At 39.4% G+C, this 12,191-nt stretch overlaps 1 protein-coding gene and 1 pseudogene across 2 annotated transcripts in view; one reads left to right on the top strand and one right to left on the bottom strand.

Moving 5' to 3' along the window:
* SYNPR (synaptoporin) overlaps nt 1-12,191 on the top strand; it is a 284,287-nt gene that overhangs the window by 181,994 nt on the left and 90,102 nt on the right. The window lies entirely within an intron of this gene.
* LOC122425238 lies at nt 3,043-3,155 on the bottom strand (annotated as a pseudogene).

The following is a 12,191-nucleotide window of genomic DNA, read 5'->3' as shown; positions in this document are numbered from 1 at the left end:
AGTTGTTGTTTTAAAACAAAGTAATGGCTTGTTATAGAAAGCTATGGTAGACCAGTCAGATTCCCTGTTTACGGTATTTGCACTGAGAAACTGGAGAGGGGAAGGGAGTGACAGACGAGTCAAAGCCAGAGAGGCCGTGGAGAGCTCTCTCTGAGCCAGAGCGCTAAGGAAGCAGAAAGTGAATCAGAAAAGGAAGCCAGTTGGAGGGAGGAAAGTATCCTATCAAAAGAGTTAAATACATCTTGAGGCATCATCAGGATGCCTCACCCCAGGGGGAGATGTGAGTTGAGCTGTTGCTCCCTAGACCTGCCCCTGTCTTTCTGACTTTCTAGTTCTGGCCATATGCTCAGTTCAGTTCAGTTCACTTGCTCAGTCATATCTGGCTCCTTGCAACCCTATGGACCGCAGCACACGAGGCCTCCCTGTCCATCGCCAACTCCCAGAGTTTACTCAAACTCATGTCCCTTGAGTTGGTAATGCCATCCAACCATCTCATCCTCTGTCGTCCCCTTCTCCTCCTGCCTTCAATCTTTCCCAGCATCACGGTCTTTTCCAATGAGTCAGCTCTTCACATCAGGTGGTCAAAGTATTGGAGTTTCAGCTTCAGCATCAGTCCTTCCAATGAACACCCAGGACTGATCTCCTTTAGGATGGACTGGTTGGATCTCCTTGCAGACCACGGGACTCTCAAGAGTCTTCTCCAATGCCACAGTTCAAAAGCATCAATTCTTTGGCACTCAGCTTTCTTTATAGTCCAACTCTCACATCCATATATGATTACTGGAAAAACCATCACCTTGACTAAATGGACCTTTGTTGGCAAAGTGATGTCTCTGTTTTTTAATATGCTAAGTTGGTCATAACTGTCCTTCCAAGGAGTAATCATCTTTTAATTTCATGGCTACCGTCATCATCTGCAGTGATTTTGGAGCCCAAAAAAATAAAATCTGCCACTGTTTCCACTGTTTCCCCATCTACTTGCCATGAAGTGATGGGACCAGATGCCATGATCGTAGTTTTCTGAATGTTGAGCTTTAAGCCAACTTTTTCAGTCTCCTCTTTCACTTTCATCAAGAGGCTCTTTAGTTCTTCTTTACTTTCTGCCATAAGGGTGTTGTCATCTGCATATCTTAGGTTATTGATATTTCTCCCGGCAATGTTGATTCCAGCTTCTGCGTCATCCATTCCAGCATTTCTCATGATGTACTCTGTATGTAAGTTAAATAAGCAGGGTGACAATATAGAGCTTTGATGTACTCCTTTGCTTATTTGGAACCAGTCTGTATGTACCTTCCCCAAAATATGCTGTTTTCTTGATGTAATTCAGGTGGATTGCTATTTCTTTCCAATAAACTAACATAATTGAAATGAATAACTCAACACACTGAAGACCACAAAGATAAGTCAGATAAAGTCATTCTCCTCAATGAGTTCACAGCCCAGTAAAGAAGATAGTAGTATAAAGAATTGTTATATAAAGTCCAAATGGAATGCTAAGAGTGTTAAAATGTCATTCATCTGACATTTAATATTACATGTTTCTTATAAGCAAGCAAAACATTCAGTACAAATTGTCTGTTGGAATCTGCATCAAGTAATATAACCTGTAAATAATGATTTATATTAGGAAATTTATGGCATTATATAAAGTGGAAGTTTCTTATATTTTGATCATGGGTTTTCCCAAATATACGTCCCACCTGGGACTGTTATTTACTTAATGTTTTCATGTAATTAAATTCACTTTTGAAACTGAAATACATACTGTCACATCATCCGAAGCTACTATGCAGTTCTGGGTGAATCGGTCTCTTTTTCCTTCAGCAGTAAAATGAATGTATTCCTTCCCTGCCCATCTTACAAAGTGATTATATGGCTCATATAAGCCAGAGTATGTTGAAATGCTTGGTGAAGGACAAGTACCTAACGAATTGCAGTGCTTATTGAGAATGTAGTTGTGTACTATAATGATTATACCTGTGGGTTCTTAATGTAAGTGCCACTTGGGCAGTGGTGGCATTTAAAAACCAAAAAGTATCTTTTCTTCTCTAAGCTGTGCTCCAGAATTTTCCAACCCTTTATATCTGTTTTCACTTATTATCAGGACCACACAATTTGGACTGTGCTCAAAATAATTTCCAATTATTTCCAGCAAGCAGCCCTTGTCTTCCCAAGTGTATAAGGGAACCCCCAGAGAAGGCACCTTTTTTATCAAATGAGTTCATTGTAAACAGACTATACATTATAGTATATAGCATGGCATAAACAAAGAGTTAGTACCGTGTCTTGACTACAGTCTTTGAAGCTCTGAGTCTATTTTCTAACTTGTAAAATGGAAATAATACCTATTTTATAAAGGTTTTGTGAATTTTAATGACGTAATGACAGTTAATTGCTTAATATAGTGCCTGAGCCATAGCAAGCTCTAAATAAATAATCAGTCACTATTATCTTTACTGCATGAAAGATGAGAATTGCTATTCACATTGGTGACACCTATATTAGGAGTTTGTGGTTCCAAGTATCATAGTACCTACCTTGTAGGGTTATAGAAATAAATCAAGAGTTCTCACATTTAAACAATGTGTGGCACATATAAGTTGCTTAATAAATGTGAGCCCTTGCTGTCCTCATCAGCTTCTGTTATCTCAGTGTTTATTACAGTACCTCTTATTTTGGATAAAACAGAATATGATGACAGGATTCTTAGTTGTAGAAAATTCAGTGTTAAATCAGAATTGATTGTCGATGTTGTCATCTCTATTCCTTTGTTCAAAAAATACTATAGGAGTTTAACATAGCCTTAGAAAATAATAGATGTTCAAAAGATACTATGTGATAAACAGGAAAGATGAGCATCATCTCATTGATTTGAATACCTGAAACTTTTTACTAATAAAATCTTAGACCTGTGCTATTATACACTAACTGCTTGTGGCCACAAACCCTTGAAATGTGGCTAGTCTGAATGAAAATATGCTGTAAAGTATGAAATGCATACTAGATGTCAAAGGCTTAGTATGAAATTTCATAATATTTTATATTGATTAGACATTGACATAGTAATATTTGGGGTATATTGGTTTAAATAGATTATTTTAAACTGATAAGAACAGATACTACACTTGATCTTAGCCAAAAGGCCGAGAAACTTTACTTGTCTCTTTACTTTTATAAGGAGGCTATTAGGAAATTTTAAATTAAACCTGTGGCTCCCATTGTTGTTTGCTTTATATTTATATTGGACAGCACTAATCTAAGCCACTTCATAGTTCAAATGTTGACAAAATATCATGGCTCATCTTATAGTAGCAATGTTTTTTCAGAATTTCAATGTAAATTATTTTTGTACTATTAATATTTTTGTACTAATAGTTTTTATCTGTCGAAGTCACTTTCTAAACATTGTTTTGTAGCAGGCCATGATTTTAAGTGGGTAGAGTTGATCATCTAGTTCTGTTACTTGCTTAGATCTTATTCTAGAGTATTTAAAATATATTATTTTGTGACATCCCCTGGAGGAGAGCATGGCTACCTACTCATTATTCTTGCCTGGAGAATCCCATGGCCAGAGGAACCTGGCAGGCTACAATAGGGTTGCAAAGAATCAGACACAAATGAAGCGACTTAGCACACACACATTTTGTGACATAAAATTCAAAGCAGTCATTTCCACTGAATGAAAGATCTAAAAAAGTGACAATTTACCTTAAAACTAACAAAATAACAGACACAAAAGTGACTAATGTTATAATTATATAAATAATCTTGAAGGGGTGTCAGTGGCTGAAATTAGATGATGAGTCTGAAGACAGTGGTGGGTTGTTCAGATATCGATAGTATTTTGATTAATTTATAATAGGAAAATATTGCTTTCAGTAGTTCCATTATGGGCTTCCCAGGTGGCTCAGTGGTAAAGAACTTTCTGGTCAAACGGGAGATGCAGATTCGGTCCTTGGGTTGGGAAGATCCCTTGGAGAATGAAATGGCAACCCATTCCAGTATTCTTGCCTGGGAAATCCCATGAACAGAGTAGCCTGGCAGGCTACAGTCCATAGGGTCACAAAAGAGTCGGACACGACTTAGCAACTAAACAAGTTCCATTATGCCCAGCAATACTGTAGATTATAAACAATTACCATGTCCTACACAATATACCATATTAATTTGCGAATACAGTGGGTTTTTACTGAAAATAATCTTGTATAACATGCAGATCCCAAAGTTCTATCAAGTATACAGTACACATATGACAGGGAGACCTTTTAATGAGTTAATTTAGTTCACTTTTAAAATGAAAACGTTTTATAAAGTAATATGTTGATGATATTTAAAATCTCATATGAATCTACCAACTGTAGGTCTGGGTATTCAAGCTATAGGAAGGGTTCTTTTTTCTTTTTTCCATTTATTTTTATTAGTTGGAGGCTAATTACTTTACAGTATTGTAGTGGTTTTTGCCATACATTGACATGAATCAGCCATGGATTTACATGTGTTCCCCATCCCGATCCCCTCTCCCGCCTCCCTCTCCATCCCATCCCTCTGGGTCTTCCCTGAGCACTTGTCTCATGCATCCAACCTGGGCTGGTGATCTGTTTCACCCTTGATTGTGTACTTGTTTCAGTGCTGTTCTCTCAGAACATCCCACCCTCGCAACATCCCACCCTTGCTGAGAAGGGTTCTAAAATGAATAGCCCTTGTCAGTGAAGAGCAGAGAGAAACTGTGTTGCTTTATGGAGATCTTCTTAACAACATTCTAGAAAGGCATTGCCTTTCTTTGGGATTGGAATGAGAACTGACCTTTTCCAGTCCTTTTTTGTGGGTTAACACTTCCAAATATATGTTATCCATCTATTAGTCAATGTGTTATATTGAACACTAACTCTGCTGGCCTGACTTAGTGATGATGCTGAAAGTGATTGAAGAAGATCGAAAGATGAAGTGTCTAATATGAATAAAGTGTCAATCAAATGCAAATGGAGGGGGAAGACTATCAAGACATCAAGGATGTCTCCTGTGATTTTATCTTGGGTGGCCAAGTTTATAAATTAGAGGTGTATCTTAATCATGCTGCATTTTCCTTGATTGTAAATAGATAGTTCACGAGTGTATGGTCAGACAAAATTTACTCATTAATGGAGGTCCCAGTCTTTTACCCCAGCACCTCATCCATGAAAAAGCACTAGACTTTACCACCTTTGTCCTCCTTTCCCCTACCCTCTGAAGAGAGAAAGTACAGAAACAGAATTGTGACCAATATAGATAAATGTCTCCCAAGAATAAGAGCACACTGGAATTTGTATCAGGAGTTGCTGTTGTAGAACCCACTTATTATTTAAATTATTCACATCAATGATTGTAAGTCTAAGTAAGCTATACTCTGTTATATATGACAGTTCATGAACACTGGGCTAAGAGAACCTCAGCTTCATAGATAATGAGCCTGTTTCAAGGAGGCTGTAAACTCAAATACCAGCAGTGCCAGGCAAGTCCCATCAGTGATGGAGTGGACAGGGCATGAAGACATCACAGTGCAAAAGAAATGGAGAAATAGCTGCTGCCACTCAGGTCTAAGAAGAACCTCAGGTCTAAGAAATGATGGGATCCTCACTGACAGATGCTAAAAACAGGGCAGGGGGGTTCGAGGAGAAACTGAATATCTGCATAATTTTAAATATCTCTCCTAAGAGATTTATAAATTACAAAGGGCAAAATAATAAACTTTACAGTGGAGAAACCCAGTAGACACCACCTTAACCAAGGTTAACATCACCAGAAATATGATAGCATGGACCCCGTGGTGAGATCACAAAATTGCTTCTGTGGCCCTTTTTGATGCAAATGCATAGCTTCAATCTAATCATGAGAAAAAAGGAGGCAAACTCAAAATGAGACATCCTGTGAAATAATTGACTAGTAATTATCAGAAGTGCCACAGTCATAAGACAGGGAAGAACGAGGAGCTGTCATCAGTTGAAGAAGACTAAAGAGGCATAATAACGAAATGCAGTGTGGGATCCTCTGCTCCAGAACAGAAGAAGGATATTAAGAGAAAAATGGTTGAAATTTGAATAATCTCTGCAGGTGAGTTAAAAATATGAGATATTAACATTAGGAGAAAGTGAGGAAAAGATATACGTGAACACTCTATGCTGTTTTTTTTTTTGCAAATTTTCTGTCAGTCTAAAATTAGTTTAAAAGAAATAAGTAGAGCAGAAAAACAAAGAAAAAGAAATGGTGAGATTCAGAAACCCCAACACAGCACTGACCTGTAGAAATACAGTGGGAGACACGAATATGAGTTACACATGTCATTTTAAATTTTCCAGTAACAAAGTAAGAAAAGATTGGTGAGATTAATTTTAGCAAATTAACCCACTATGTCAAAAATATTATTTCAACATGTAATCAGTTTGGAAAACTATTGAGATCTTTTATATTCTTTCCTGTTTTAAGTCTTCAAGATCCAGTCTCAGTTGAGACTAGCCACTTTGCCAGTTCTCAATTGCCTCATGTGGCTAACGGCTACCATATTGGACAGCACATTTACCACCATCAGGACCCAGTCTGTTTGCATCTTTTATTATATTTCTGCTTCTTTCTATGAGGGTTTTGCTCTTTCCTACTATAGACTCCTCTTCCTTCTCTCACTTTAAGAGCACGTATCTGTTCCAGGCATTGTTCTATGCACAAAACTGACAAAAATTTTCAACTTTTTGGAGCTTCCATTCTTGAGGAAATGATTGACTTAAACAGTAGCTATGGTATATTAGTAAATTATACAGTAATTAGAAAATAGTAAGTGCTATGGAGTGGGAGTGTTGAGGGCATGGAGCTGGTTAAAGGGCCTCCGGTATGGTGAGGGTAGGAAAAGCTAAAAGAGTCAGGATCTAAACCAAACCCTGCTCACCTATGGCTTCATTCTGGTATTTTCCGTTGTTTAGTTTCAACAGACAGTTTTGAATGGAGGGATTAATGGAAAAGTTAAAAAAAAAAAAGTGTTCTACTTTGACTAATTTAGGACTTAATAAGGTCAAATCCAGCTTAGTCATAAAGGGCAACACCAGACTGCTATTTTCAATGTCTGGTTTAAAGAAGTTGATAATGTCCCAAACGGCCAGCCCTCCAACTAAACAAAGCAGAAATATGCAGGAGCTACCCTGTAAGGACTAGGATATCTCAGAATAAAAGAGGGGTTTGAAATTATGGGCTTCCCTTATAGCTCAGTTGGTAAAGAATCTGCCTGCAATGCAGGAGACCCTGGTTTGATTCCTGGGTTGGAAAGATCCACTGGAGAAGGGATAGGCTACCCACTCCAGTATTCTTGGGCTTCCCCTGTGGTTCAGCTGGTAAAGAATCTGGCAGCAATGCAGGAGACCTGTGTTCAGTCCCTAGGTAGGGAAGATCCCCTGGAGAAGGGAAAGTCTACCCACTCCAGCATTCTGGCCTGGAGAATTCCATGGACTATACAGTCCATGGGTTCGCAGAGTCAGACATGACTGAGAGACTTTCACTTTTTGAAATTATGTAGCCTACTGCAATTTCTTGACATGAGTCCGGAAAGGTTTGATCAATAGTTTGATTCTTTCTTGCCCTGAAATTTGAATACTTATAGCCTGGTGAATTTAACATATTCAAAAAATTTATTTCTTATCTCTAGAGGATTGTGAATTTTGTTTACTCTCCTTGTGAGGTTCACTGTTTTTTTTTTTTTTTAACTTTTGGTCTGTAAGAGTTACTCATTGAAATACCTCCCAATTGCAGTTGTTTCTGTTCTGGGATATGAGAAAAGAGTGGCTGCAAGAAATATGTGTTAGGAATCCTTCAACCTCTGCTTTTCCAAGTCTGAGATACCTAAAGAAGTAAAAAGGCAGGAGTTGCAACAGAAAGAAAAAGATTGTATTGTGCATATGTTTGTCCTGCATCTGATTATGTGAGGAGCTTGTTGAAATATAGAATTTTGGACCTAACCCCAAATCTCTAGATTCCAGAGCTTTGGAAGATGGACCCTGAGAATCTGGGTGGTTCATAAGGTTCCTGAGTAATTCTTATGCCGACTGGGTTTTGAGAACCTTGGGTCCTGGTGTCAGAAAGGTCCAGATTTTAATGCCGGTGCCTCTGCTCTTTGGCTGGGATTTTCAGAGGGTTTGTTCTAAAGGATACTGAAATGCCTCCTGCCTGTTGGGTTCTCAATCCATCAGGCTGTGTAACAAGAAGATCAGGGGATTTGGATCCAGCATACTAACCCCTACTGTGCTGGGTCCAGCAGGAAAACTCTTCAGAGCTCTTAATTGTGATATTTTAACAAACGATTTTCTTCCTGTTGTTTAATGCAACTGGCATCAAGCCTGCTTTTATCGCTTTGTTTTGCTAAGGGGAATGCAGGCATTTGTTTCTGCTTCTTTTCTTTTCACTTGATGTACTATATTGCACATATTATAGTCTGAGGAGGCAAGGAAGAGAACTTGTGCTTTCTTGTGCAGACTTGTGCTTTCAAGGCCTGCCATGCGGACCTGGGCAGGGACATGTCAGAACTCCAAAAACGAGCCAGCAGGCTCTTTGTTTGCACTCTGAACATAGATAGCCCTTTTACATCTGTGGTTCCCATCTAAATAGCTCTTCTTAAAGGATAAAGCATGTTATCAGGGCCTAAGAAGTAACTTGTAATTATGAGCTCTCATATGGACTCAGGTACTGTTTAAAAGCACCAAATGAAAGAGAAACTTAGAAGGTTTGTGCTCTTTAACTAGACCTTCTAGCCCTGTATAAACTTACTTTTTATGTTACAGTCTCTTGTTTTTACTTCATTTTTTAAATTACAAAAGTAATAGCTGCCCACTGTATAATATTCAAATAATACAGATATACTAAGGGAAAAAATGAGAGCTATCACACACCATCCGGTTCTATCCTGTGCTGTTCTTTCAAGACTGTGCTAGACATATGCAAATATCTGAGATCTTTAGATTGCACAGGAGACCAGCCCAATTCAAAAAAAAAAAAGAAAAATAGGAGGAATCTCTTGGCCTATATAATCATACTTACCTGAGTTGTGCTAGCCTCAGGAATGGCTGGATCCAGGGTCTCCAGCAGGGCAGTCTTTGTTTCTCTCATCTCTTGCTCAGCTTGTCCTCTTTCTATGTGTCTGTCCCCTCAGTCGCCTTTCCGCATGTGTTGGGAAGGATAGCTATCGGCAGACCTGGATTTGCTCCAGATTCAAGACAAAATAATGTCCTATCTCCCTTCAGAAATGTGTAAATCCTTATCCTCAGAACCTGTCAATGTGTTGTCTGACATAGCAAAGGAGGATTAAAATTGCAAATGGTATTAAAGTTGTTCATCAGCTGACCTATTGGCTTCCCTGGTCTCTCGGAGGGTAAAGAGTCTGCCTGCAATGAGGGAGACCTGGGTTTGATCCCTGGGTTGGGAAGATACCCTGGAGAAGGAAATGGCAACCCACTCCAGTATTCTTGCCTGGAGAATCCCATGGACAGAGGAGCCTGGTAGACCACAGTCCACGGGGTCGCAAAGAGTCAGACACGACTGAGTGACTTCACTCACTCACTCATCAGCTGAACTTAAAATAGGAATATTATCCTGCATTATTAAGGTGGACCCAAAGTAATCACAAGAGTCCTTAAAAATGAAAGAGGGGTTAAGAAGAGTTAGAGTCAGAGGAGATGTGACCATGAAAGTGAGATCAGACAGAGAAAAAAATGTGATAAACCTCACCCAAACATCTATTGCTGGATTTGAAAATGGAAAAATGGGACCGTGAACCAAACAAGTGGATGCCTCTGGAAGCTGGAAAAAGCAAGGAAATGGATTCCCCTCATTCACCCCAGACTCTCCAGAAGGGAACACAGCCATGTTGATACGATGAGACTTTTGTCATGTTTCTGATCTACATAATGATAAGATAATAAATCTGTGTTCTTTTAAGCCGCCAAGTATTTGGTGATTGGTTCTGGTAGCCATAGAAACCTAATATAGGGCCCAAAATCAAGATTTTGTTTCTCCTTAAAATCAAAATTGTTAAAAATCCATGGAAGGCTTCTGACTAGCCTAGCTTGGTTTTCAGGCAACCTCCATCCCTGTCACAATGGTCAGCAGAACAGGATACTGTGATTGTCTAGATCTGATTACTCTTTATGGCAGGGAAAAGGGATCGACTCAGAGCTGCATAACTGGCATGGGAACAGAGAAATTCCCCGAAAGGAAGCTTGTGTGGGTTTGTTGTTTATAGCTTGTTTTTCAGAATGGATTTGTGAGATGTATTTTGTTCTATAATTTTCTTAATTCTCTTTACAACATATTTTGGAGATATTTCCATTTCAATTTATTTAAATCCTACTTTGTTGTCTTTAGTAGCTGCCTGTTATTCCATTGGGTAGATGAGCCAAACTGATTTAGCCTAGTTTCCTGTTGATGGACATTTAAGATGTTTCTAATCTTTGCTTCCAAAGAAGACTGAATGTACTGTCCTTCAGTGTATCTCTGTACATGTTATAGGACTTACTTGGGTTTTTTTCCCTCAACATTGGTAATGTGAGAGTGTGATGAAGAATAGAACAAGGATGGGCGTAGAGGGTAGAATAGTGTCCCCCCGACACACACAAAATATGTGCAAGCCTGAATCCTCAGTATTTGTGAATGTGAACTTATTTGGAAGTAGTCTTTGCAGATGTAATTAAGCATCTTGAGATGAGATCATTCTAGATTTAGGGTGGACCCTAAATCCTGTGATGAGTATCCTTATTAAGTACAGAAAAGGAGAACACACAGAGACCATGGAGAAGGACATGTGAAGACAGAGGCAGAAATTGGAATGATGCCTCTACAAGCCAAGGGATGCTAAGAACTGCCAGCAGCCACCAGAAGCTGGGGGAGAGGCAGCGCTCCTGTCACAGAGCCTCTAGAAGGAACCAGTCCTGCTGACACCTGACTTCTGCTTTCTGACCCTCCAAATTGTGACAGAGTGAATATCTGTGGTTTTAACCCACCCAGTTAGTGGTAATTTGTTATGGAAGCCTTAGGAAACTAAGGCATAGGTTGTGAAGGCAACTGGTTCTCCTGCCCTCCTTTGTTTGGCTTGTGGGTAGCTGTCAATCGCCTGGGAAGACAGAGGAATAACAGGTCAGATCCCAAAAGCCATAAAGCACACAGGGATTATTTCGATGTCTATTTCTTGTGAATGTGCTTTGTGATTTTTAATCTTCCAATGCCATTTTGTTTAAATTATGAAATTAGTTTACACTTCAGAGTCAGCTTCCAATGAATGTATTGAAGAGAGACAGACCCAGTGTGGAATGAGTAGCAAAGAAAAGTAAAGGCTTAGGCAGAATCCTCTCAGGTGGTCTATAGCAGCATAGATTTTTAGTAGTTTTGCATAAGGGGAATGAGTAAATAGATAGAAGGAAGGGGAGGAGAGACGGAGGGAGGAGAAAAAGACGGAGAAAGCAGACCCCGTGATGAGGACTAGTTGAGACCTTTGAATGCCCCACTTGTGCTAAAGTTAAGCCCTTTATATTTAATTTACAAACATGGCTAAAAATGCTCATAATGTGCTTGTTGTCCACTCTGGTGACACAAGCTGGCCATGCCTCCACTCTCACTACCCCCACTATTTCAAATCAGATATTGAAATGTAATGAGCAATATCCCAGGCAAAGAGCTAGGAATCTGATTCTTTTTGATCAGTAAAGCACTAAAGCCAAAACCAAAAAAAAGAGAAAAAGTCAATAAGGCATGCAGGTGTAATCACAGTACACAGGTGTGTTTACTGCACTGAACCAATATGGGAATTACTGCTGGGCAAGGAAGCTCCTGCTTGGTAATTGTCAGCTGTATTTTAAACTGCAGTCTTAAATGTTTCAGGGGAAAAGAAAGAAAGGGCAGATGTTGATATGCCTGTCTGGGGGCTGTATGTTTCACTGCCTGTCCTTAATCCTGCTGAAGGTGACAGAGTAAGTCATGGAAAACGGAACGACTCTAAGAAATCTCTGCCTATGGTACCTGCGGACTGGACATAACGCCTGTCTTTGACTTGGCTTTTCAGCACATACATGGCCTTGGCTCCTGGCACTGCCTCTTCTGACTTTTCCTCCCCTCATCAAGGCCCATTGCAAATTCTACCTGCCGCCTCCCCCCACCTCCCGGGATATATCTTCAAGGGAACAGATCATAAA

The sequence above is a fragment of the Cervus canadensis genome, chromosome 22 (genome assembly GCF_019320065.1).
Source record: "Cervus canadensis isolate Bull #8, Minnesota chromosome 22, ASM1932006v1, whole genome shotgun sequence".
NCBI classification, from domain to species: Eukaryota; Metazoa; Chordata; class Mammalia; order Artiodactyla; family Cervidae; genus Cervus; species Cervus canadensis.
Note: the sequence above shows the minus strand (reverse complement) of the source record. Positions and strands in the feature narration are given on the sequence as shown.